At 42.0% G+C, this 24,957-nt stretch overlaps 1 protein-coding gene across 1 annotated transcript in view; it reads right to left on the reverse strand.

The window, feature by feature from the left end:
• ANKFN1 (ankyrin repeat and fibronectin type III domain containing 1) overlaps positions 1-24,957 on the reverse strand; it is a 289,687-nt gene that overhangs the window by 186,250 nt on the left and 78,480 nt on the right. The window lies entirely within an intron of this gene.

Below are 24,957 nucleotides of genomic sequence, written 5' to 3' on the forward strand. Positions count from 1 at the left end.
CTGGTGGGTAGAGATGTTCCCCAGACCACTCCAGTCTGGGGAAGCACCTGTCCTAATACTGTAACAAACCCATGTTTCTCTGCTTCATCATCAGTTTTTGTACCTTTACTCTTGTATCAGATTCCGTGATTTATTCATTTTATAAAATACAACAGTCTGTGGGTTAGATCTTATCACCCTCATTTTACGAAGGAGCAAACAGGCCCAGGGAGGGTAGATGACCTGTCCAAAGGCCCGTGATCAGTGAGTGTCACAGGTGGGATGTGGGCTCTGGTTTACCTGGCTCTGGCTGAATCTTTTAAGCATTTGCCTTAAGGGACAGATGCTTGGGATCAATGAATCGTGCCACCATATCCAAGACAGAGGCAAGGCTCTTCTAGATCTGCTTGCTCCTGCTGCTCAGGACTGGAAGGCATCTCCCTGCCTTCTTGAGGTTATGTGTGACTCGAATTAAAATAAATGTCCAGGGCATTCATTCATCCATTCATTCACTCAAGAAATATTTATTGAGAGACTACCCTATGTCAGGTACTGTTCTAGGCATGGAGATTCAGAGATGAGTAAGGAGCAGTGGTGGTCCCTGAGCCTCTGGAGGGGTCAACAGAAATCATCATGTAAACAAAGACCCAATTAAGACAATTTCAGGGAGTGGCAAGTGCTAAGCAAAAAAATTTAACATTAAAGAACAAGTTAAAGTGGAAGTGCTACTGTAGCTGGAATGATACGGAAGGAGATGTCCAAGTGAAGAAACGAATATGAGATGGAGCCAGTCATGTGACCAGCTGCAGGAAGAACAGCCCAGGCAGAGGGGATGGCCAGTGCAAAGACCCTGAGGTTGAATGAGCTTGATGCATTCAAGTCAGAACAGAAGCTGTTTGGCTGGAGCTACATGGATGGGGTCAAGCAGAAGGGGCTGAGGATGGAGGGGCAGGTGAGGGTTAGTTATGATGAGTATTTTGGCCACAGCAAGGAACCTGGATTTTATTCAAAGTGCCCCAGGAAGCCACTGGAATTTTCTAAAGCAAGGAAAGGCAAACTCTGATTTGCTTTCAATGACTGCTCTGGTTTCTGCCAGAGTGGAAGAATCTGGGCCGTACAGGGTCAAGAGTGAAAGCAGAACTGGCAGTTGGGAGGCTGTTGCAGGAGGGTCCAGGGAAGGGATGATGGTGGTGAGGGCTGCCTGCCCGGTGAGCAGAACTCTCTTTCTTCATAGTGACCATCTCCTTCTGGGCTCTTCTGTAACTCTTCTCCCCTTCCAAGATCTCTGGAGCTGGGCAGGACAGAGAAAACCCTTTAGCTCAAGTCTGCAGCCCTGTCTGCTTCTTGTTGGTCCTGGGGGCACCTCCATGGGCCTGGCGCTGGACTAGCTGCAGTGTCTCAAGCTTCTTCGTGTTCCCTAGAGGAGCCCCGCTGCCACGGAGCCCAGGAGACCTGCTGGCCAGCGCTGTCCCTCTGGGTCTCTAAGCAGACTGAATGCCCACCAGGCTCTGCGGTGCCCTACTTTGTTTACATGTGCTCAACTCAAGCATGGCCATGCCAGTAAAAACGCTTTCAAATGGCTTATTAAAAGGCGGGCGGGGAAGAGACTCCAAAAGATTTCTGGACACCACATAGCTCCTCCTAAACAGAGCTTGATGAGTTAGGTGCAAACGAGTAAGAAGCATGTGCGTGGGGTTTCTCTTTGTAGGTGCTTGGGTTTAAAAAGGAAAGGCAGGGGTTAGGAGAAGGAGGGAAAGCATGACTGAGCTGTGCACGGACCGGAATGAGAACTTCACAGAGTGAAGGGCCCAACCTGGGTGAGGTTCCCCCTGCTTTATTTTCTTTCATCCCCAGACCGTGAGAGTTACTTGATATACGTGGCATTTTCCTCGCAGACACTACGTTCCTGGTATTCCTTGTTTCCTTGCCAAAGGCCTTGTTATGCTGTGAGCTAAAACTATGCCTCTCCAAAGGCCTTTTGACTTAAACATCCTAAGAAGTTCGCAGACTTTGTTCTCATGAGATTCAGGTTTTTGGTGGCAAGAAGTGACTCGATCTTTGAGGCTGTGCTACAAGGCCTTGGAGGGTTGAGACAGGGCACCAGCTCCTTGATCTTGAGCAAGACAGTAGTTAGTACATTTCAACCTTAGCTTTCTAATCTGTAAAATGGACACAACTCCTTCTCTTATGTGCTTCCAAGAGTTGTTTGGGAAGGCTGGGTAAATTACAGTGCACGTTTAAATAAAATGGCTAATTTTAATGAATGGGCCAGAAAGCTCTGCATGGTTTTAAAATGGAACATTCACCTTTGTTTGGAAGTGATATGCGGGAGAGGGGGCTGTGTGATCAATTTGTGTTTTCTTTTTATGCTGAGAGGGGTGAGGGCAGAACCTAAGTTGGAATGAGATAATTAGGGATGAGTTCAAGAATGGCATCTCTTCTGGCCCATAGAATATGGCTGTTCATGACTTAGAAACCTAGAATTTTAGAGTTAGGGAGAGCATCTTGTTAATCTCTTTATTTCACACTTGAGGAATCTGAGGCCCAACGAGGAAAAGAACTGACACAAGGTCACATAACTATCTCACTAAAAAGGGAATGATGCCTATTGGCTGAGAGAATAAGGTCCACTCTTAGCAGCTGGACTGTCATAGGGCATGTGGTTCAGTTATTTGTAAAGCATTTTCTGAGCATCTTGTATTTTTAATTAAAAAAAAAAATCTCCAGGGCTTAACAGAGTACCTGATATGCAACAGATATTCAATTCAGTTTTGTAGAATGAGTAAAAGAATGAAAAGTACCAGTTTTTTTTTTTTGGTGGGGGGGGGGAAGAAAATAAAAAGGAAACATGATTCTTGTCCTGGAGAGGCTATGGGGACAAGATGTAATGAAAAAAAAAAAAAAAACAAAAACAAATACAAAAACTGAAGCACTTTGCAAGTGAGAGCAGAGTGATGCAATGTAAGTAGTTGTTTCTTAAGGAAGATGGATTTTAAAATGAAACAGGATAACCCATGCCTCCAAAACAAGCAAGACATATGCTGGTATTCAGGGGGTAGACCTGGACCTTTTCTCTGTCATGAAGCCCTCCTTGACCCACGCTGGGCAATCACTCTGGGGCAATACTCTGATTTCAGCTCTTGGTACAGGGATGGGCAGGTGACCTTGTAAGCAGGGCCAGCCATAGCACGTCCACGTTGTTTGGTACATGAACAGCAGACAGAGAGGTCTTTCTTCCTGTGGACTGTTAGTCCATAGCATATACACTCAGAGTAGTTGGTAACCTTTCCCAGCAGGCAGAGAGATGCTAAGATGATGTCAACAGATGGTCAGAAGTGAGCCAAGTGAAGGAGAAAGGAGCAGAGATGATGACTTAATTCAAGTCCTTGGACGCAGCCATGCCTTAAGTCCAGTTAGAAGAGCCAAGAAATTTCTTTTTCTGCACAAGGATTTCTGTCGCTTCTACTCAAAAAAGTTGAATACGGTTGGTAAGGAGCTCTGTAGACCTATTAGGACTGGGCAGGGAAGCTGTGTGAGTTGATGAAGAAGAACGGATCGTTTGCGGAAGCCAGCGATATTGGAAAGGCCTCAGAATCTGGGGAAGCAGTTATGGATCGAGTGCTGAGTTGTGGTGGAAAGTGGGCCGTTACCTCGGGTCTTATCTGGGAACAGGAAAGGCCACCCCTCCATCCCCAGACCAAACCAATACTTTCTCTGCCCTCTGGTCCCAGTGCCTGGAAGAGCCACCACTGGAATCCACTATTTGGATTAAGCCAGATGTTCTCAAAGTGTCTTCTTCTGAATGCCACATTTAAAAGGACTGTGTGTTCAAATACATGTATTTTCTTTACTTCAGGACTTCTTAGGTTTAACTCTCCTAGTATTCTTTAAGAATCTCCAAGAGGCAGCTGGAGTTTATATTTCCTAGCTTTTTTGTTCAAAGAATGCTTTGTTTTGTTTTCCTTTGTTTGGAGGAACCTGTCCTAAGAATATCCTTTGATGAGTCTTGGGTTAAGGCATGTTGGCCTGGAAGACCCCTGCAAAGTAACATACTGCTGGGGGAAAGTATGTTATTTTAACCTCTCTTCCTTTTACAAAGCCCTGGAGGAGCTGAGGAGAGAAGGGTGGAGCACGTGGCTGAGACCAAGGATGGAGCATTGAAGAGAAGAGGAGGAAGGAGGAGTGTGGACCAGTTCAGAAGGTAGGATGAGGGGAGTGGTGACAACTGGGGAAAGACGAGGCCCTGAGGCTCTTGGTAACCAAGGCAGATAGGACAGGAAACCGCAATGACTCTCTTTCCTGAAGTGGGGCTGCATTCCTCTAATGCTCTTGAGTTTTGTGCCTCTAATTACCTCCTAAAAGCAAGTAAAACAGTTAATTGGGAAAGACCAAGAATTCTTTTTCTCTTTAGCACTCAATTCTAAGAAAAACTTGATCACATGACTTCTCATATAAGGGACATTGGATAACACAGTAGATGGTTTTCAACAGCGAATTCACAAAAGACACAGAAACATCCTTCATATGGCTGTTTCATCTTAGCACCTGCAAAAAGCAAAGACTTGTACAAAGTCACGGCCTTCTGTAGGAGTATCTACAGTGAACTAAGATCTGGTAGCCTGATATGTTACTGATATGAGATAGGTACTCTCCAGTCACACGGGGATGAGACAGAGGGCTCAGGGGCCCTCAAGGGGGTGCTAACAAGTGAACTCAGTGGAAACCACCCATGTGCACAGACCGGGCTGTTACCTTAGCTAACTGCTACCGGAGAAAGTTGAGAAGAGGGTCCTGAGTGAAAGGTATGTGGGGCAGCATCATTTTGAAGGTAGGGGAGGAAGAGTAGGGAAAGAAGACAGGATACAGGGCTCAGATGGAGGCGGCATACAGACTCACGATGATTCAGCGAGGATGTGTCTTGGAGGCCACGGAATTAGATTCAAATGTGGGAAAAATTCTCAGAGTAGATGGCCTAAGACAGCGTTGGTACAATGAGGTCTAGCTCTGAGCCCCCAAATCAGAAATTGAAGGAACAATATACAGCCCAGGGTTGAAAATTACTGAATTTCCAAATGGAAGAGGCCACTTCCCCAACCCCATCCCCGCCACTCCCATCCCTCAGCTAAAGTGTAATTTACAAAAAACTCAAGCATAACTGAAAAATGTCAAGAAAACCAAATTTCACTGCTCACTGGTTCAAATGTTCTATGCTCTGGTTGTTCCAGAGAAAAGTGAGTAACGTGACATTCCTAGTTGCTCCAGCAGCTATTTTTGTGTGTCCCTCCCATTAAAATACTGTGTCCTTTGATTGGTTACTTTGCATACACAGTCCGACACTTGTCATCCGGGTTGGGATGGTCCTAGTCAGGTTCTCCAATTCCCTAAATTCCAATTTTATGAAACATTGCCCCAATTGCCTCAAATATTGTTTTTTTTTTTTTCTCAGCATATCAGGGAATCTTTAATTCCCACAAAACCTCTGAGCTCTATTTATTTTTGATGATATTAAGCTGGCACAGAAAGGGAGATGTGGGCAGAGAAAGAGGCAAAGGGAGTTGCTCACAGTGGCTGGGATGGAGATGGGCTATCATAGAAAGATGCGAGAAAGGAGTGATGAAGGGGCCAGAGCTTGAGGGCTGCAGGAGGGCTGGGGGAAGGGCAATACTGTTTACCCTCCCAGATGAAGTCTTTGTGGAGGGGGGAGGAGAGAAATAATAGGTTTTATGGCTTCCCAACGAGAGGAACCATGCAAGATAGACTATGAGTCATGGAAAGGAATTTTGAGACCCAACCTGGTCACTTACAAAAGCCCAAATAGACAGCCATTTCTCTAAGGTCAGATAGTGGCAAAGCGAAGATTAGAGTCTGAATCTCTGGACTCCCGGGTCAGCGTCGTTTTTGCCATGCTATACAGGCAGGCTGCAAGTGTGGAGAGAGCTGTCTGGCTATGCAGAGAACTGAGCTGACTTAGAGGGGGCAGAAAAGCACAGGAGAGATTGGATATGGTTGGGAAATTTCCTCAGATCAACAGGAAGAGGACGGTGGAGGGTGTACGTAGACTGCAAACTTTTCGCAATTTGCTTCTGGTGTCTTCATGAGCTCTGGAACACCAGGAAAATACGGAGAATTCTCTACATGCAGGAGGCCTAAGAGGCAGAGTAGGCTCAGGGTGCATGAACAATGTCCCTGCTGGACCAGGCAGGCGTGCAGCTGTTCACATTTCAGGGAAAGGGCAATGATACCGATGGAATCCTTCTGCAGAGGAAGAGAAGCTCCACCTACAGTGTAAGTTACACAGTCCGGCTTCTCTACAGACAACACAAATCCGCTGTGGTCACTTGACCTCACTCTGTGGCTTCCCCCTCACGGATCTGATCCACATTTACCAACCCTCTTACAGAGGAGATGCTCTTTTCCCAGATGCCCCGGCATCTTGCCATCGCTCTCATTTGCGGACAGCTCCTGTAGGAGCCTGGGTCCCTCTCACATCTTTAGTGAGGCTCCAATGTTGCCTGGCTGGAGGGGGGAAAAGAATCTGCCCCCAAAACACCTTCCCTCCTCTCATTCTTGCTCTTCTGATCATTCAAAAAACGTCAGGTCACATGATAGGAATCTCGGAGGTCAGATGTTCACTGTTGGTTGGTCCTCTGAGGGGTCTTTAAGTTGAGAACTGCTGAAAGCCCTTGGGGCTGGAGGCTAAGGTACAATAGCAGGTATCAGAGGGACAATGACAAATGAGAATGGGATCAAGAGAGACTGTTCAAATAAACAGCTGGATGCTTGGAAGTACAGACCAAAGACCTCAGATCTTTCTCTCTTCTGTTTCTTTTTTCTTTCCCCCAAAACAGAAGATTAAGTTTGCTGTGAACATGAGCTGATGAAAAGAATTCAAATAGTGCTTTGAATAGGACCCCAGTCAGACCCACAGGAGAGCTACAAATTGCTTTTGGAGACACCAGTCTCCCTTTACAGAAAGTTTGCATAAAGCCCACATATCTTCTTTCTATAAGGTACTAACTTGTAAATTAACCTTTAATGGTGTATAAATGATGTTCTGAAAGAACTGCTTATGCAGCTATATTTATGATCTAGAAAATTGCAAATATTTACAAGATTATAGGTGTTAATGGTCTGTCAAAAATGTTTGTATATTGTACATACATTAAACCCCGGTTTCAGACCACCCTGGTATAAAAGACCACCACTCTCTAGTCCCATATAGTGTTTCGCTTTGATTCCATATATGCCAATCCCTATAATTAGCCTGTTCCCTAATATAGATCAAGTCCACTTTATAGGGAGTTCTCCCGATAGTTTTCATTTAGTTTAAATCCAGGACCCAGGCCGCCTATGTAAACTGTTTGCTAAATGGCCTGGGATGGCCAATCGATCTTATGTCAGCCCTCGGAGGCTCCTGGGCAGTGGCCTGTGAACTTGTCCGTCTTGTTTCTGAGTGGGCCCCACGGCAGGGCCTAAGTGCCCCGGGTTTGATTGCTTTCCTGAAAGAAAATTCAGCATAGACGCGTGCTTCCAGGACCCGGCCTCCACGGAGGTTCCGTCACTCGAGCCACAGGCATAACTCATTTCAAAGAGTGGCTCATTGTGACAATAGCACCTTAACCCCAATGCCTGACACCAGAAAGGACATCGGGCAAAAGGGTATGCTCTCCCTTCTCCACAATTGCTAGTCCTATAGGGACCCCTTTTTCCGAACAGTCCGTGTGACTGTCCCATAAGTGGGTGTGGCAGGAAGAAAATAAAAAAGGGTCCCAGATTGTTTTGAAATGGTTCTGCCATCCAGGTTTATTGTCTCATTTGCACATTTTCTTTAATGCCAAGCTGCGAGCACCGCCGTCTCAAGAGAGTGGGCCTCCGGAGACATTTGCCAGGGCCGGGTCTGCTTCGCAGGAATTCAGAGAGCAAGCTTCTTTTCCAATGTTAGAAAAAGAGCAGCCTTCCCGCCTACTCTGATAAAAACATGCAGGAATATGTCCTGATGTGAGAAGATTAACTTCTGAATTTTCATATCGCTCCTCAAGTAACCCCTCCTTCCCCAGCCTCCGCTGCACCATCCTGCCCTCAAAAACACGGCAGGGAAATGATCAAGTCAATTTCCCCTTCAGCCCGCTAATGATCCCTGACGACACACACTTCATTTTCTTGAAAAATAGGTGTTTGGGTGGCTGCGACGGATCGAAGCCACTGAAGTCTCTGCAGAGGTTCTAGATGGAGCTGGCAGGATGGCTCCGGGCTCAAATGAGGAGCAGAACGGCCCGAGTGAAGGGGAGAGGCTCTAAGGAACTGGGGACTCTGTGCTGGGGAGAGTGATCCCCCTGGTTCCCTCCAGCCTCTCTCTGAGATGATTCTCAGAGCTACCCAGTCTCTCCACCTGCCTAGTCTCTGGGAAAGATTTGCTCAGATGAGATTAGGATGCTTGGATGGCTCAGTCCTATAGAATGCCACTTCTCTACAGTAAAATGCCTGTCAGACTCGTTAGGCTAATGATTTCCGACCTGGAATCCTGGCCCTTTGGGGACCCAAGTGGCAAGAAACGGGCTCCTCAGAGATAGTCCCAATATGTCAGAAATATCCACTGGAGTTACAGAACTAACTGGGTTCAGACCACACAGTAGAGCTAAAACCTCTTTAACTCAGATTCTATCAGCTCAATGTGTCTGTGCTGGTTCTCCTACAATTGCAGTTTTTGACTAATGACAAAATGAGGAAATCAGTTCTCTATAACTGTATCCTTCAAAATAGGGACTCTGAACAATGGAATACTACTCAGCCATAAAAAAGAATGAAATCACGCCATTTGCAGCAACACAGATGGACCTAGAGATTATCATACTAAGTGAAGTCAGTCAGACATACAAAGACAAATATATCATATCACTTATATGTGGAATCTAAAAAAATGACACAAATAAACTTATTTACAAAACAGAAACAGACTCACAGACACAGAAAACAAACTTATGGTTACCAAAGGGGAAGGGGGTGGGAGAGGGATAAATTAGGAACTGGAGATTAACAGATACCAACTACTACATACAGAACAGATAAACAGCAAGGTCCTACTGTATAGCACAGGGAACTCTATTCAATGTCTTTTAATGATCTATAATGAAAAAGAATATGAAAAAAGTATACGTATAACTGAATCACTATGCTGTACACCAGAAATGAACACAACAATGTAAATCAACTATACTTCAATTAAAAAAAAGAACAAAATATGGACTCTGGGAGGAAAGGAAGATAAGAAGGTACAGGGAGGTGAAAAGTAAGGACCCCACAGGTTTAGGGGGTCCCCCTGTGGGCTGGAGCACCAAGCCACCCCTTGTTTTACTCAGATGCCAAATAAGGAAACTGAAAAGTAAACATAAGATCTGATCCCAATCAGGGACAGATTCCAACCTCTGTTCTACGGGCTCTTCTGTTTATTTAGGGAAACAAATGGCTGAACAGCCAAATGTATTATCTTTGCATGCTCTCACAAGAGAGTTAGGAGTAAGTCAGCCTTTTTCTCTTACTCAGGAAGTGATCCCCTTTAAGACGGAAGCTTAAAATGAGGAAGCGATCGGGCACCGGGCAGGTGAGGCTGGACCCTGGCTGGGCGCTGAAGAGTCACTGCAGACAGCCATGCATCTATTCTGCCTGGTGAGAGCGGCGAGGCCTGGGAGGAATTCATCAATTGTTTCAAACTTTTTTTTTTTTTTTTTTTTAAACGTTATGGGTTTGGCAAAACCCCAGACATACTTTACCAAGTGCTTTTTTCCTTCATATTTTAATCCCATGTGTATTTCAAATGCAATCCGTATGTTACTGATTCATTTACACTTAACTCATCAAGAATGTTGGTTGGGATGAATTAGTTGATTCCCAGAGAGGTTAAGAACCTTTTCCTCGCCCCACCCATTTGCCAAATGCAGTTCAAAGTCAATCTGCACCCCTGCCGGCCCTACCACCACCATCAATTTTTAATAACATTAGAAAGGCATTTCTAAGGAGCACTAAATTTGGGGAAATTCTTCTTTCCACTCTCCCTCATTTAAAAATCCTTGTGTATTTTAGGGGAAATCTAATCCATATGCTTCTGATTCACTTACACTTAAATCATTAAAATGTTGTTTTGAACAGCCCCTTGGTGAACAGAAATGAGCATGGGCCTCTTTTATTATTATTTCGTCAAGCTCTTTTCTGCAAAACAGGAAGTCACACTGGGAAAGTTGAATATCCAAAAGTTTAAATTGGGTATGATAATTTTGAGGCCACCATGTTTCCGATAAATCTGTTTTTGGCTATCCTCACATGAAACCGACTACAGCCCTCTGCTTGAAGGGCAGATGTATGATCATAATTGTGCATAATGAGCTACATTGCCTCAGAGAGTCAGTTACCTCCTTCAGGTAATTTTAATGGCGTGTGTGCGCGTGTGCGCGTGTGATAATGAATCCTCTGGACACTAAATGTACCTGGGAAGATGGGACTGAAAATGGAACTGCATGCTGAGAAACGGGAGAGAATCGACATGGAATGGTTTACGCATTTCCACAAGCATTAATGGGAAGCAGACGGCATATAATCTTAACTAGTTCTAGTTAAAGACTAGTTAAGGTCATTGCACCAGTGTCATCTCGCTCACAGACAAACCAGAGGGCCAAATTGTTACTGCCTTCTTGTTCTCGCTCCCGTGTGACAATATAGACCAGTGGACTTGACTCTCTAAATCCTTTTTGTCTTCCTTCCCTGAATCCCTTGATATAAATTATACTGGAAACACTTACCTACTCTAAGCTTTTCATTTGACAGAGGTGGAGACAGATGTCCAAGCGTTAGTGACAGAACTGGAATTAGGACATTGAAAATTTGACTCCTGAAATCGAACTGTAGCACGGTGGTTAAAAATGAGGACTTGTGAAGTGTGTTGGAACACTGGCTCCGCCACTCAATGGTTGGTGATTTGAGAACTGTTATTTAACTTTGCTATGTCTTTCTTCCTGCAGAAATGGGCACTGTAATCGTACCTAAACTATAAAGCTGTTGTGAAGATTACAATGGTATCTAGATGTAATAACACTTGAATCAGAGTTGATGTTCTTTCTACTCCTTTCTACAGTTACTCTACATCACTAATAGTTTGGAAATTTCACTAAGGCAAAGGAATGTGCCTACCATTTTATGAATAAAGAGACCAGGGTAGTTGCAGTGACCTAGATGATCTGTGCATGTTCTGAAGTCCTCTCTCTATACCAGCCCTTTAATCCAAATCCTGCCCAATGATGGACGGGCTCTGTGCAGCCCCAGCTCTGCAACAGAAAGCAAATGGGTGGGGTCAGCACCTTCCTGACAGGGACCTCTGAACAAAACCCTCACATCCTGTGGGAATAAATGTAAAAGCAAAATGAGCCAATTTAGAGGGGAAAAATAGCATGACAGCAAATCAATCAATAATGTTGTTACTCTTTTCACATCTCCAGCCTAGTGTTATTTTTGAAATATGATTTTAAAGCCATAGTTGGGCATTATCATTTCTACCTTGGGCCATGAGTCGTCAAAGTTCCTAAAAGTTTATTGATCAGGTAAAGCCGTCTGAATCCCATTAGAACTGTGAGATGGGAATTTCACAGCAAATCAAAACACTGTATCAGATACACATTATTATATATAAAATAGATAAACAACAAGGACCTACTGTATAGCAAAGGGAACTATAGTCAATTTCTTGTAATGGAAAAGAATCTGAAAAAAGAAATATATTTATGTATGTTTATGTATAACTGAATTACTTTGCTGTACACCTGAAACTAACATTGTAAACTGACTATACTTCAATAAAAAGTAAGAATTAAAGAAAAAAACACCATCACCTTAATAAAATCAGTACATGCAAGTGGACACTGAGTCAAGGATGGGTTAAATTTGTAAGCTCTTACCCAGCTCTTTGTATTCTCGCTAAAATTCTAAACTTCCAGAAGAGACTTTAAGTAGCGACATTCTCAGTCTGCTACAGAAGCTAGTGTTGGTTCTAGATTTTTTTGTATCTCTTAGATTGAGGAGTTTCCAGGGTAGCATTTGAACAGGGATAGGGTAAGAGGCTGACAAAAGGGCTCCTGGAAGTAGGGGTTGATGGGATGCAAGACAGGTAAGCTAACCAGTGCGTGTTTCCTCTTTGATTCCAAAATCCCCTCCCGGAGCTTTGAATGCTGCTGGAGAAAACCCACGGCGACCTGTTTTCTAGAGTCCGGGTGACACATCCTTTAATATTCATTTCTTAAATTGCCCAAAAGAAGCTGTGACTCTGCCTCTTTCCATGGTGCCAAACATCTGGCAAGGTTGGGGGAGGGAATCCCCCAAAGAGTCACCACGTCCTCATTTGCTTGTGGCCTGGAGGGTCGGCGACTGTGAGCAAACTGGCAAGGTTTCTGAAGAGGACATCGTCCCTGGAGAGAGGCTGAGAGCCCAAGTGGAGGGTTTTACACACACTTGGAAAATGCTCCCCACCGTGTCATCGGGGTGTCCACAAGCTCTGCGCCTGTGGGATTGACCCTCTTTTTCCAGAGCCGAGAGCAAGAGAGAGACTGTTCATGTTTTAAGGGCCAGTGAATAAAATCAGTTGTGTAGCACATGGCATTAATGCCACCCTATTGTTTAGAGCTACATCTGCAGCCACAGGCAAGGAAGAGATGAATCCCCAAGGTCCTTATCAGCTCCAGGATTCAAGTGCCATCTTCTCCTTGTAGAGAAATGACATCTGTACCATCATTGTCACCATCATCATCACCGCCACCACTACCACCACCACCACCAACATAAAGGTAAGTGAATTCTTACTATACCTGGGCACCAAACCAAGCCTTTAAGTTTTCATTTCATTTAATCTATAGCAACCCTTGAAGTTGGTGCCATCACAATCTCCTGTTTATCAATCAGGAACCTAAGGTTAAGTGAGTCAACCAGACCACCAAGATAGGAAGTGACAGATCTAGGACTTGACCTCAAAGCCTCTGGCGTTGGTCAGTATGCAGTTAGGTAATCCAGGCCTAGCCTGGATGAATAAATGAATGAATGAATAAACAAACAAAAAATTACAAAGGCCCATTCTGACTTAACTCACTTTGGTGACTGCTGATAATCTTGGAAGATGATATTGTTTGGCAAAAGGGCTAGACTTAAGTTTCAATTCCAAATTTGTCTCTTTGTAGACATATAGCCTTAAGTAGGTAATTATGTCTCTGGGCTTAATTTTGTATCTGTAAAATAGGGATGAAGTTAACCACTCTGTGGAGTTGTTATTAATGTTCTTACATCCAATATATAACGTGTCTGATTCATAGATGGTCCCTAAAACATGTTACATGTATTTCAAAACATCTTAAATGTTTATATTAATTGATAATTTCATGTGGCCTAAAACGATCCCTCCAGAAAAGAAACCTGGACAGGTGGCAGTCAAGCGAAGCCGGCCTCATCTTGTGTCCTCTCCCCTCACCATCCTTAAACCTTCAGAATGACCCCTTCCTTCTAATCTGTACTCCTGTTCTCAGCCTCAACTGATAAAAAAGCAAACCTGATGAATTCCAGCTTCCTTTCATAAGGGAAGGCTTGTGTCTGCCAAGAGGGAAATGGCCAAATTCTGAGAGACTAGAAGAAGTATCACATTTTAAAAATTTTGTAATCTGCTGGTAACTATTTCCTTCCAAGCTCATAAATCATGGATTAAAAATCAGTGCTTCTCTACACCCCAAGAAAATGGCTGGACTTGAGAATTTGGAGATGTTTTCATTCATCTTTTCTAACTCCTGGCAGGCTGCTCTCAGACTAAGTCTCGCCAATTCAGAACGGACAGTCTCAACTTGTGACACGTTCCTTCTTTAGGCAGCATTTTTAATCTACTAATTCTTCTCCAGAGTGAATTTGCAGCTCTGACATAAGTTTCTGGTATTAGACTATGGAGCCTTAACCAGTAATGAGAAAATATAACCAAGGCACTCAAAATGTTTTAGACTTGATTGCCTTGAATATCTAAAATTTAACAAGCCTGTGTAAAAGCTGTGTGATATACAATAGTCCAGGGAAAAGTTGACCCATTTACAAAGCACGATTGGATTACACTTACCACACTGACACTCTTGCTTTGTAAACAGGCTACTTTTTCACTGGGGTAACCTACAGATTAAATTTCCATTAAAAATTAGCCACTTCTAAATTGATACAATTAATCTGGACTTCTTGGGGGTACCAAGGAAAGGATGGAAATGCACTTCTCTTTTTACAAGTCTGCTTCTCACAAGGAGTATCCCCTTCTGCACAGCCTGAATGTAAAGGGAGTAGTGAGCGTCATTTGCTGGGGCAAATGCCTGTATTGGTGGATTGTGTTGGCAGAGAGAGCTGAATCCTACCTCCCAGGCGTTTGGGGCTGTGCTATGACTCAGAAGCAGAAAGGCTGAGAAAAGCTGGACTTACTTCCCATCTCCTCTACCCTCTCTGTACTTAAATGCATCAAAGGTCTTTCCAGTACATTCCACAGTTTTAAGCTTAAGGATTGTAGAGACACAACCACCAGGTGTGACCAGCTGTCTCCACCAAAACACCATCAATGCAGGGCTGGCACAGAAGAAAATCACTGAATCAGATGACTATGGTCAAGGGGAGGCTAGAACCCACAACTTACTCTCCCCCTCCTGGCTTCCTCTCTGCCCTCATTCCTTCCTGTGAGCATTCATTGCCTTTTACTGTTCACTTTTCCTCTTCCTGGCCCTCTCTGACTGTAGTCATTTAAGCCTTAGTGTTGACGGATTTCAGAGGCAGGATGGGTCTGGTGGCAGGAGGCAGGATGGACAGAGAGTGAGGAAGGAGCAGGATCCCTTGTGTCCGAGAGCTGCCCTGTATTTGCAGCCAGAGCCATACGGTCCGGATTCCTTTCTGCCAGAACACTGGTCCCCAGCCCTTTCATTGGTCTCCTTCCTCATCATCTTTTCTCCCCACTTCCCGGATACCAGGGACCTGAGTCTCATGTTCTCAGTGTCCTCTTTTTACCTCTGTCTTTGTCTTGTGAGAGTTCTCCCTGCAGAGGCTCTGAGACGTGTGGTCTGGGGTGTGGTCTGGGGTGCAGCCTGGACATCAGGCTTTTGCATAGCTCCCCTGGTGATTCTGATGTGCAGGGGGTGCTGAGAAGCTCTTTTGGGGGAGTCTCCATTATGAGGTCCCACAGGGGTGTTAGGGACATCAGACTGTGTGCCGTCCAGAGGAAAACCGATACCAAAGCTGGAACCGTGGGAAAGGAATTACTTGCAAGCTCTGACTGTGGAGAAGTGTAATGGCTCATGTGAGCTGATTCACAGGCTCAGCTAACCACCTCAGCATAATGGTACCCACAGACAATGTAGTAAGAGCAGATCTGGTGTAACATTCATTTGATAAAAATGCTAACTTCTTTTTTTAATTGAAACATAATCGATGTACACTACTATGTTAGTTTCAGTTCTACCACACAGTGCTTTGACATTTGCATACATTAATGAAATGACCACCACAATAAAAAGTCTAGTAGCCATCTGTCCCCACAAAGTAATTACAGTATTATAGACTGTATTCCATATGCTGCATGTTATATCACTGTAATTTATTTATCACATAACTGGAAGTTTGTACCTTTTAATTTCCTTCACTAATTTTGCCCATCCCCCGACTCCCTTCCCCTCTGGGAACCACCTGTGTGTTCTCTGTATCTATTAAGACTGTTTTTCTTTCATTTCATTTGTTGTTTTTTAGGTTCCACATATAAGTGAAATCATATGGTATTTGTCTTTGTCTGACTTATTTCACTTAGCATAATACCCTCTAGATCCATCCCTGTTGTTTCAAATGGCAAGATTTCTTTTTTATGGCTGAGTAATATTTCACTGTCTATATCTATTACATCTTCCATATCCTTTATCTATCAATGGACACTTAGGTTGCTTCCATATCTTGGCTTTTCTAAATAATGCTGCAGAGAAATGTCTGTATAAAATTTCTTTCATCTGCAGCATTGGGAACACATACATTTTGTGTATGGGAACAAGCCTATTTTTACTTTGTGAAAGGTTTTCACTTACACTGTCTTTTAGAGCATAGAGCTTCACTTAACGTGAAAGTTCCTCTAGGAAGGAACACAGGGATGCATTTAACTTTTTGAATGAGTGTTTTAGTTTTCTTTGGGTGAATACCCCAAAGTGCTAATTTTGTCTCCTTAACACACATGCTCCTGTTGGCCATGGAGCACTGTCTCACACTGATCATCTTTAAATTAATGAAAACATTCACACCTTGCACTCTCATACATATTGGAGTGCCTCAAATACTATAAATTCCCAATTACCTGTGCTCCTGGTGTGGAAGGGACAGTGGTTTAGAAATCCTAATATGTTGAAGAATTATTAGTTTTTGGTCTTTATTCCTCTGAACACTTTCTGGCACATGTTCTGGTGAAACACTTTAATTTTCATAACAGACGACTGATCCAGTATTAGAAAAATGTTCAGCAATACTGCATATCTGTTCTCCAAGATACTCAGTTCTTGACAAAACGTATAATCTTTATAACCTTAAAGTTCCATTGCTCAGTCCTTAATTAAAATTATCTGACATACATCTCAAAAATTTTCTCCTAGTAGAAATAAAAGCAAGAATAAACAAATGGGACCTAATGAAACTTACAAGCTTCTGCACAGCAAAGGAAACCATAAGTAAAACAAAAAGACAACCTACGGAATGGGAGAAAATTTTTGCAAATGAAACCGACAAAGGCTTGATCTCCAGAATATATAAGCAGCTCATACGACTCAATAAGAAAAAAAATAAACAACCCAATCCAAAAATGGGCAGACCTAAACAAGCAATTCTCCAAGGAAGACATACAAATGATCAAAAGGCACATGAAAAAATGCTCAATATCACTATCAGAGAAATGCAAATCAAAACTACAATGAGGTATCACCTCACACCAGTCAGAATGGCCGTCATTCAAAAATCCACAAATGACAAATGCTGGAGAGGCTGTGGAGAAAGGGGAACCCTCTGACACTGCTGGTGGGAATGCAGTTTGGTGCAGCCACTGTGGAAAGCAGTGTGGAGATTCCTCAAAAAACTAGGAATAGACTTACCGTATGACCCAGGAATCCCACTCCTGGGCTTATATCCAGAAGGAACCCTACTTCAGGATGACATCTGCACCCCAATGTTCACAGCAGCACTATTTACAATAGCCAAGACATGGAGACAGCCTAAATGTCCATCAACAGGTGACTGGATAAAGAAGAGGTGGTATATTTATACAATGGAATACTACTCAGCCATAAAAACCAACAACATAATGCCATTTGCAGCAACATGGGTGCTCCTGGAGAATGTCATTCTAAGTGAAGTAAGCCAGAAAGAGAAAGAAAAATACCATATGAGATCGCTCATATGTGGAATCTAAAAAACAAAAACAAAAACAAACAAACAAACAAACAAAGCGTAAATACAGGACAGAAATAGACTCATAGACATAGAATATAGACTTGTGGTTGCCAAGGGGGTGGAGGGTGGGAAGGGATAGACTGGGATTTCAAAATTGTAGAATAGATAAACAAGATTATACTGTATAGCACAGGGAATCACAGAGGAAAAAATGTGATAATGAGTGTGTGTATGTCCATATATGACTGAAAAATTGTGCTGAACACTGGAATTTGACACAACATTGTAAAATGATTATAAATCAATAAAAAATGTTTAAAAAAAACAACTCAGTTTGAAGTAACCATGTTCAATGGGGCTTGCCCAGAAGATGTGAAGATAGCAGATAAATGCTCAGAATAGTCTGGGCACATGGTGAGTGCCCAATCAAGGTGAATTGTTTATTATTCTTCTAGGGAGTCTAAATGCTATCGCTGGATGAAGCCAGACCCTCAGTGAGCTGTATACCTGGACCACAGCATCCTGGCCTCGTGTCTAGATGCTTTCACTGTCCTGGGCATTGCATTCCCCCTGGCCCGCATCAGTAGTGTTTCAGGAGCCAGCCTGTTGAAATTTATTACTGAATTCCTAGAGCAAGGCATTTTTCTGAGAACCCACAAGAGAAATTTCATTGAAGCCTCAAGGCCAGGAGCCTATTTCTCCTGGGAATCAAGACACTTTTTTTGGATATAAAGAACTTTAAAGGCCAGTTTTAGGTTTATAGAAAAATTGAGAGGAAGGTACAGAGATTTCTCATACACCCTCTCCCCCCACACATGCGTAGACTCCCCCATTACCAACCTCCCTAACCAGGGTAGTACGTTTGTTACAATCAATGGGCCTGCACTGACCCATCAGAATTACCCAAAGCCCATAGTTTACATTAGGGTTCATTCTTGGTGTTATGTATTCTGTGGGTTTGGACACATCCACAGTCCCATGTATCCATCATCATAATCTCATACAGAGTATTTCACTGCCCTAAAAATCCCCTGTGCTTCCACTAGTCATCCCGTCCCCCTCCCAGGCTACTGGCAAACTTCAATCTTTTGACTGTCTCCATAGTTTTGCCTTTTCCAGAATGTCATATAGTTGGAATAACAGAGTATGTAGCCTTTTAAGATTTTAGATTGTTTTTATCTGATGCCTATCGTGAATGCTGTTTCTGACCTTACTTGGCTGCCAGGAAGTACAGCATTAATTGGTGACCCATTTTTAGCGGCCGTGTGGAACCTTATGGGTGCACTTCATCTACTAAAGTAACCCCTTGTTTCACCTAATTTTTCTCATTTCCTCTCTCTCACTCCAAATTCCCTCAGTTATTACTTTTTATCCTACTAACACTGTATGCATTTCAAATTAAAAAAAATAATAAAACCTTTCAAGAAGGGGAAGGAAAGTAAACAAGCAAGCAGATAAATGCAGCTGACCTAGGAGAGAGTACATATAAATAATCCTTTTGCAGATTTACTGCCCCAAGTTTTTCTTTAGTGAAAAGAACATAATCACAAGAGTTCCAGCCTTGGTTCCATCATTGGTGAGCTGTGTAACTTTAGAGAAGCCAGTTTATCCTATAGCCCTTCTGTTTCTCTACCTGTAAAAGAAGTGGAAAGCTCCCATATCAAAGGAGACCAATTAAGTGGATATTTTTTAAAAGCCCCCTGCAGTGGTGACATCCTTGTATGTATAAAGGAGTTGGCATTCTCGTTGAACATCTCTCATCAACCCATGAAGGTAGGAATGACTGATGGAAGGCAGCTCAGGAGCCTGTGTTCTGTGATTATGCCACAGAGCATAATAAAAGTCACAACGAAATACCTGACAGCTAATTGCCTTGAGCCAACTCGCTACCTTCCCTCAAGGAGTTTATGATCTAATGGGTATCCCTGAAATTCATTCTGAACATCCCAGGGTGCATGTGGTAAGCATTTAGCAACTATTTGGTCAGTAAATAAATGGATGGATGAATGAATGAACCAGTAAACTCTCCAATAGCTTCTCAAATTCTGGAACTTTTTCCTTTTGAGTAATTTTTATTTCATTTATTAAAATGGCACCTATGTTCATAATGATTCCTACATTCATACAAAAGGTATTCAGTAGACAAATTATTCCTGATGTGCATGTAGATTCCTAGTCCCCTTATAACTTTGTGATACATCGACCCTCTCACTCCTCAACCCCAGAAGCAGGGAACTGCTTCTAAAGATTTATGATGATAGTTCAGGAAAAAAATCTTTCCAGTTATTTTTCTTAATTATCACCTAAACATCTATCTATTCGTGTTATCACAATCAAAATTAAGTTGTTAGGAAAATTTTATGGTTTTTAAAAAAAACCTGTTATTTTTACTGATAACTGTTTGACAAAGAATTCTTTCGTTTGTTTATTTCTGAGGGAATGCTTCAGATCCTTTATTATATCTTCAAAGGGGCCCATAACTCAATACAGAAGAAGTATAAACTATGGATTTAGAGACAGATTTGTAAGTCAACTAAAGCATCTGAATAGGACGTCTCGGCTTTCATGGTGGAAGCTCTCCTCACTCCTTACTTCATTTTTCTATTTTTATCTTTCTCCATTTTATTTTAATTTTCTTTGGTGGGGGAGGTGATTAGGTTTATTTATTTATTTTGCTAATGGAGCTGCTGGAGACTGAACCCAGGACCTCATGCGTGCCTAGGCATATGCTCTGCCACTGGGATCTACTCTTCCCCATTTTTCTATCTTTAGGTTCTTAATGCTCATGTGCCAGGAAACTTTTGTATGGACCCACAAGATCTCTTTCTACAAAAGTTAGAGGAGTATTGGTTATTTATTTTTTTTCTTTTAATTCTCCTGACAGAATGTATATTCCATGTTACTTTCAAACTTCATCTGGAGTGGGAGTTACAATAAAGGAGATGAGGTCAACTAGACACCTTTAGCATCAAAACAATAAGTGGAAATGAACACTATGCAGTTCTGAGATGCATGCCCAATCTGAAAATTTGGACATTGAAGTGGAAACTTTTTGGGCCACAAGAGATCTACATTCTCTGCTAATTGCAAACAAAAGTCTTTGCTGATAGAAATGCAACTAAGTCAAATGCTGGCTTAACTAGAATGAAAACTGCCCTAGAAACAGAGGCTTCACCTTAAAAAAAAATCACCTATCTCTCCTTTCATAAGATTTCATTTATTACTTTATTCCCTAAGCCACAGAATGTGCTTTTAGGAGCATCTCTTATAAGTTACAGTTGAAACATTATTTTTCATCATTGCAAAGCTATGCAAAGCTCCCATATCAAAGGAGACCAATTAAAAATACTGAGTAAACAGAATTCAGTTTTATTTGGAGAAAAATGACCCATCTTTTTTCATTAACAAGACTATCTTTTTTTATTAACAAGATTGTATATGGCTCTTGTTGTAAGCAGCTCCAATTTTTTTTTTTTTTTGGAAGGAGGTGAAATATAAATACATTCAACAAATAAAATGATATGTCAGATTTAGTTTGTCCTCCAATTTTCCTGCATGGCAAAAATTGTTCAAATTGTTTAAAAGTAATAAAATTTCAAGTGATTAACAATGATGGCTGCACTATTTTAGATACATGCTGATACACAGTTGTTTATTGCATTCAGAAGAAACCCAGGCATATCATATACCCTAATCAACTGTTGACTTGCTGAAGCCAAACAGCTTAGCTCTGGAGGGCGTGCTTTCTCCTTTCATTTGAGAAGAGCTGTAATGTGACATATCAATCTAGTTTGTGTGGCCTATTCCAACTGGATGCCTTATGAAAAAATACTCCATGGGCAGAAATTGGTATTAATTTATTCAAATAGTAATACCAAGCTCCTTTGATTCACAACAAAAAAATTATGTTTATATTTATGAACAGAAACATATCAAATTAAAGAATAAGTTCTTGGCAAGTGTGCTGTCACTTTCCATTCCTGGGCCCGTGGCAGACATAACTAATCAACTCTGACATTCTTTTTCATGAGTTGGGACTTGGCTTCAAGAGCATGTGAACTACTGTTTCAATGGATTGTAGTTCACCTGTAAGATGAAACCTATTTGCCTTACATTTTGAAAGCAGGCCTAAAGAACACTGGATTCTAAATAAAGAGTAAAACTGAGTTTTTTGAACCTTAAATTTTTAAAGTAAAAAGAGAATGGCAGATCCTGTTATCCTTTCTGGTTTTTTTTTTTTTTTTTTTTTTTTTTTGTGAGAGAACGGGCCTTCTATTCCTATGGAGGCGTTCGGGGAGGCAAGGTTGTTGAGGGGATGTCCAATCTCCTAACCCTTGTTTCAACCATTGTATAAATAGATATAGTAAATTATTTCACAGAAGCTTCCTTCTTCTCCTTAGAAAAAATGCCAACAACGGTATAGCAGAAAATCCAGACATACTGGAGGCTGCCCCAGTGATTCAATCTCAGAAAGTGCTTGTGGGACTACTGGCTTTCCATAGGGGAAAGAGTAAAACCCCTATTCTAACTGATCTCCACGTGAAAAGCCAGCAGACCCACCGCCCTTACTGAACAGTCCGCCTTCCCCATTGAAGTCTCATGACCACCTCCTTGCCTTACCATTTTTGGGATCTTGATCCTATTGAGTATCAGTGTATCCATCCCTGTGGCAGTACGTACTCTCTGAATGACTGCAACTTTATAAGTCTAGGTATCTGTTCACAGCAAGTTTGCCCAACTCCTGTCCCTTTTCAGGATTGGCTTGGCTATGCTAGGACTTTTGTTCTTCTGTACAAAGTCTAGAATCAATTTGTCAAGTTCAACTGTTAATAAGCCTGTTGGTATTCTGACTGGGTTTCCTTTTCATTTACAGATTAGGAGATAACTGACATTTTTATACTCTGAGCCTTTCTGTGCACAAACATGATGTATCTGGCCATTCATCGGATCTACTCTTTATTTCCTTTGGCAACATTTCCTTGTGAAAATCTCAGAATGAAGATGATCTTAGCTTCAAGTGACTTACACGCCCAAATACAGGAGATGTTCTGGCCAGACTGTCGGCCACTTGGGAGTATCCAGCTGCATTCCATGCTGTTCCCAATGGCAGGGCTCCCCTCACTGCATTCCTGTCTCCCTTGGTCCTAGTCTCCCAGTGAGATTAAGTTCCAAATGTCCACATGTTAACTTGCTTAATAAAACATCTTTTTGTCTTCCCTTCTCTGCCCCTGCTTCCTCTCTCTTCCTCACTTTCCTGAGATCACCTCCTAATAAACCACATGTACTTTCATCCTTGCCTCAGGCTCTGCTTCTGGGGAAGCCCTGACAATTACTACATAAACTTCCACGCCAAATGTAATAAAACCTAAGGGCAAAGACATTCCACCTGTGGTAACCTTCAGGTAGGGTCATTCAGGGAAAGAGCACAGTCTTTGGGTCTAATAGATGCTTGAATTCCAGCTTCCTGATTTTTTTTTTTTTTAACTGCGTGGCTTCAATAAACCTCTCTCTCCCAACATGAAAATAGCAACTTAAGCCTCATAATGTTGTTCTGATTATTGAATGACACATTAAATTTTATATATATTCAACAAATATTTATTTCTCCAGGCATCATTCAGAGAAGGCATGTGGCTACGTAGCTGGCACAGAGTGGTGTACAGGAAATGGAAACAATGGCTACTGCTATACACTGATGAGTGAGTGGCCAAGCCAATCTTGGAGAACTTGTGACAAATAGATTCTTGGCAGTAGGGACATGCATCTGTCATAGGTGTTTGCACACAGGCACCTTGTGCTCTGCATAGTGGGGTGAGCCTTTGAAGATAGACAGACCTAAGTTCAAATACCCAGCTGTATTAGCTGAATGACTTTGTCAGCTTCTCTGGGACTATCTTTGGGAGATGATCATGATGCCTACTGAAGGGACTGTGGTGAGGAGCAAAGGAGATAAGGAACTTAAAGGCCAGGCATTCAGCCTTGTCACTTTTTAGATCTCTTGTCCTGAGCATCTCCTGGATCCTGTCTACTGAGTACATGACATCACTTTCTCCTGACGTAACACATCACATCCAAAGGCATTTAGACAAGCCCAATTTGTGGGCGCTCTTCTGTCCAATTCTCCAGAACTGACAGTAGTTAAAATAGAAGATGGCTTTTTATACATTTGATAGAGGCAACAAGCAGCACCCTGCTACCCATTATCTAAGAATTTTTTTAGAATGTAGCTTTAAAGACAACATGAGGCCATGTTTGAAGGCAGGAGGATCTAACAATTCTACTCAGTCTTAATACGCAATCTTAAGAAGATAATTAATTGTGGAAGAAAGAATATGGGTTTTAAAATCAGGTGAACTTGATTTTAATTCCAGTTCTGCCATATTCTAGGTACCTGTGATCTTGGGCAGAATGCTTCAGAGCTGACCTTCCATTTCTTCAGTAAAATGCTGAAATAATCCCATTGTGCAGTGCTGTTAATAAGATTAAGTCAAGTAATCAGGAAAATAATGTGTATAAATGCTCACTTTAGTCCCTGGCACATAAACAAGACACAGTAACAGTAAGTGCACAGACATAGAAAACAGACTTATGGTTACCGGGGGGGGGGGGGGGGGAAGGGGGGGGAAGAAATAAACTGAGAGTTTAGGATTTGCAGATACACACTCCTATACACAAAAGAGCTAAAGAACAAGGACCTGCTGTACAGCATGGAGAATTATTTTCAATAGCTTGTAATAACCTATAACAAAAAAGAATATATACGTGTATGTATAACTGAATCACTGTGCTGTATACCGGAAACTAACACACCATTAATTGACTATATTTCAATTAAAAAACAAAGCAAAACAATGCATGGTAATAACTGCTACTAGGTAGCTAGCGTATAAGCTGAAATACTTTACTTAAGCTTTGTTTCTTTTTACTTAGGGTTGTTAGTCTAAGGTATAAAATATATGTAGGAAACCTGTCTTACTTCTGATATCTGTGGTTCTCAACTTTTATAAATTTAACTTTCAAACGACCTGCATTTCTGTAAAGTATATATTAAAAATCCCTAAATCCCTTTTCCCTACCAAATTCAGACTTGGTCCACTTGGTCCTCATCAAATGGCCATGTCAAGTGTTCATTATGCGGTGCTGCTCGACAACCAGGTTCCGCAGTAATGTCATCACTGCAAAGCAGCCTGTATTTGTCAATTATCTGAGTAGTTTACTGTATTCTTGCTTGTTATTTTATAAATACGAATGGAAAAATTATACATATGATTCTAGTGACAAGCATAGTTTAAGAAGGTAACCATTCTACCTGTAGAAAGTGGCAGACCTGTTACCCTGGTTTGACGTTCTATTGACTCAAGGTGGTTAACCACATATTCTAAAGTGAAAAAAATGAAACAGCACTTTGGAATGTCTAATTGATGCTTGAAGCTTATGCCTAAAGACAAGACGTAGTAGGAGTTTTATAACATTCTTAAGGTCTCTGAATGGAAGCTCTCTTACAATGTGTATGACTACCCGTTGACCTTC

Source organism: Camelus ferus, chromosome 16, assembly GCF_009834535.1.
Source record: "Camelus ferus isolate YT-003-E chromosome 16, BCGSAC_Cfer_1.0, whole genome shotgun sequence".
NCBI classification, from domain to species: Eukaryota; Metazoa; Chordata; class Mammalia; order Artiodactyla; family Camelidae; genus Camelus; species Camelus ferus.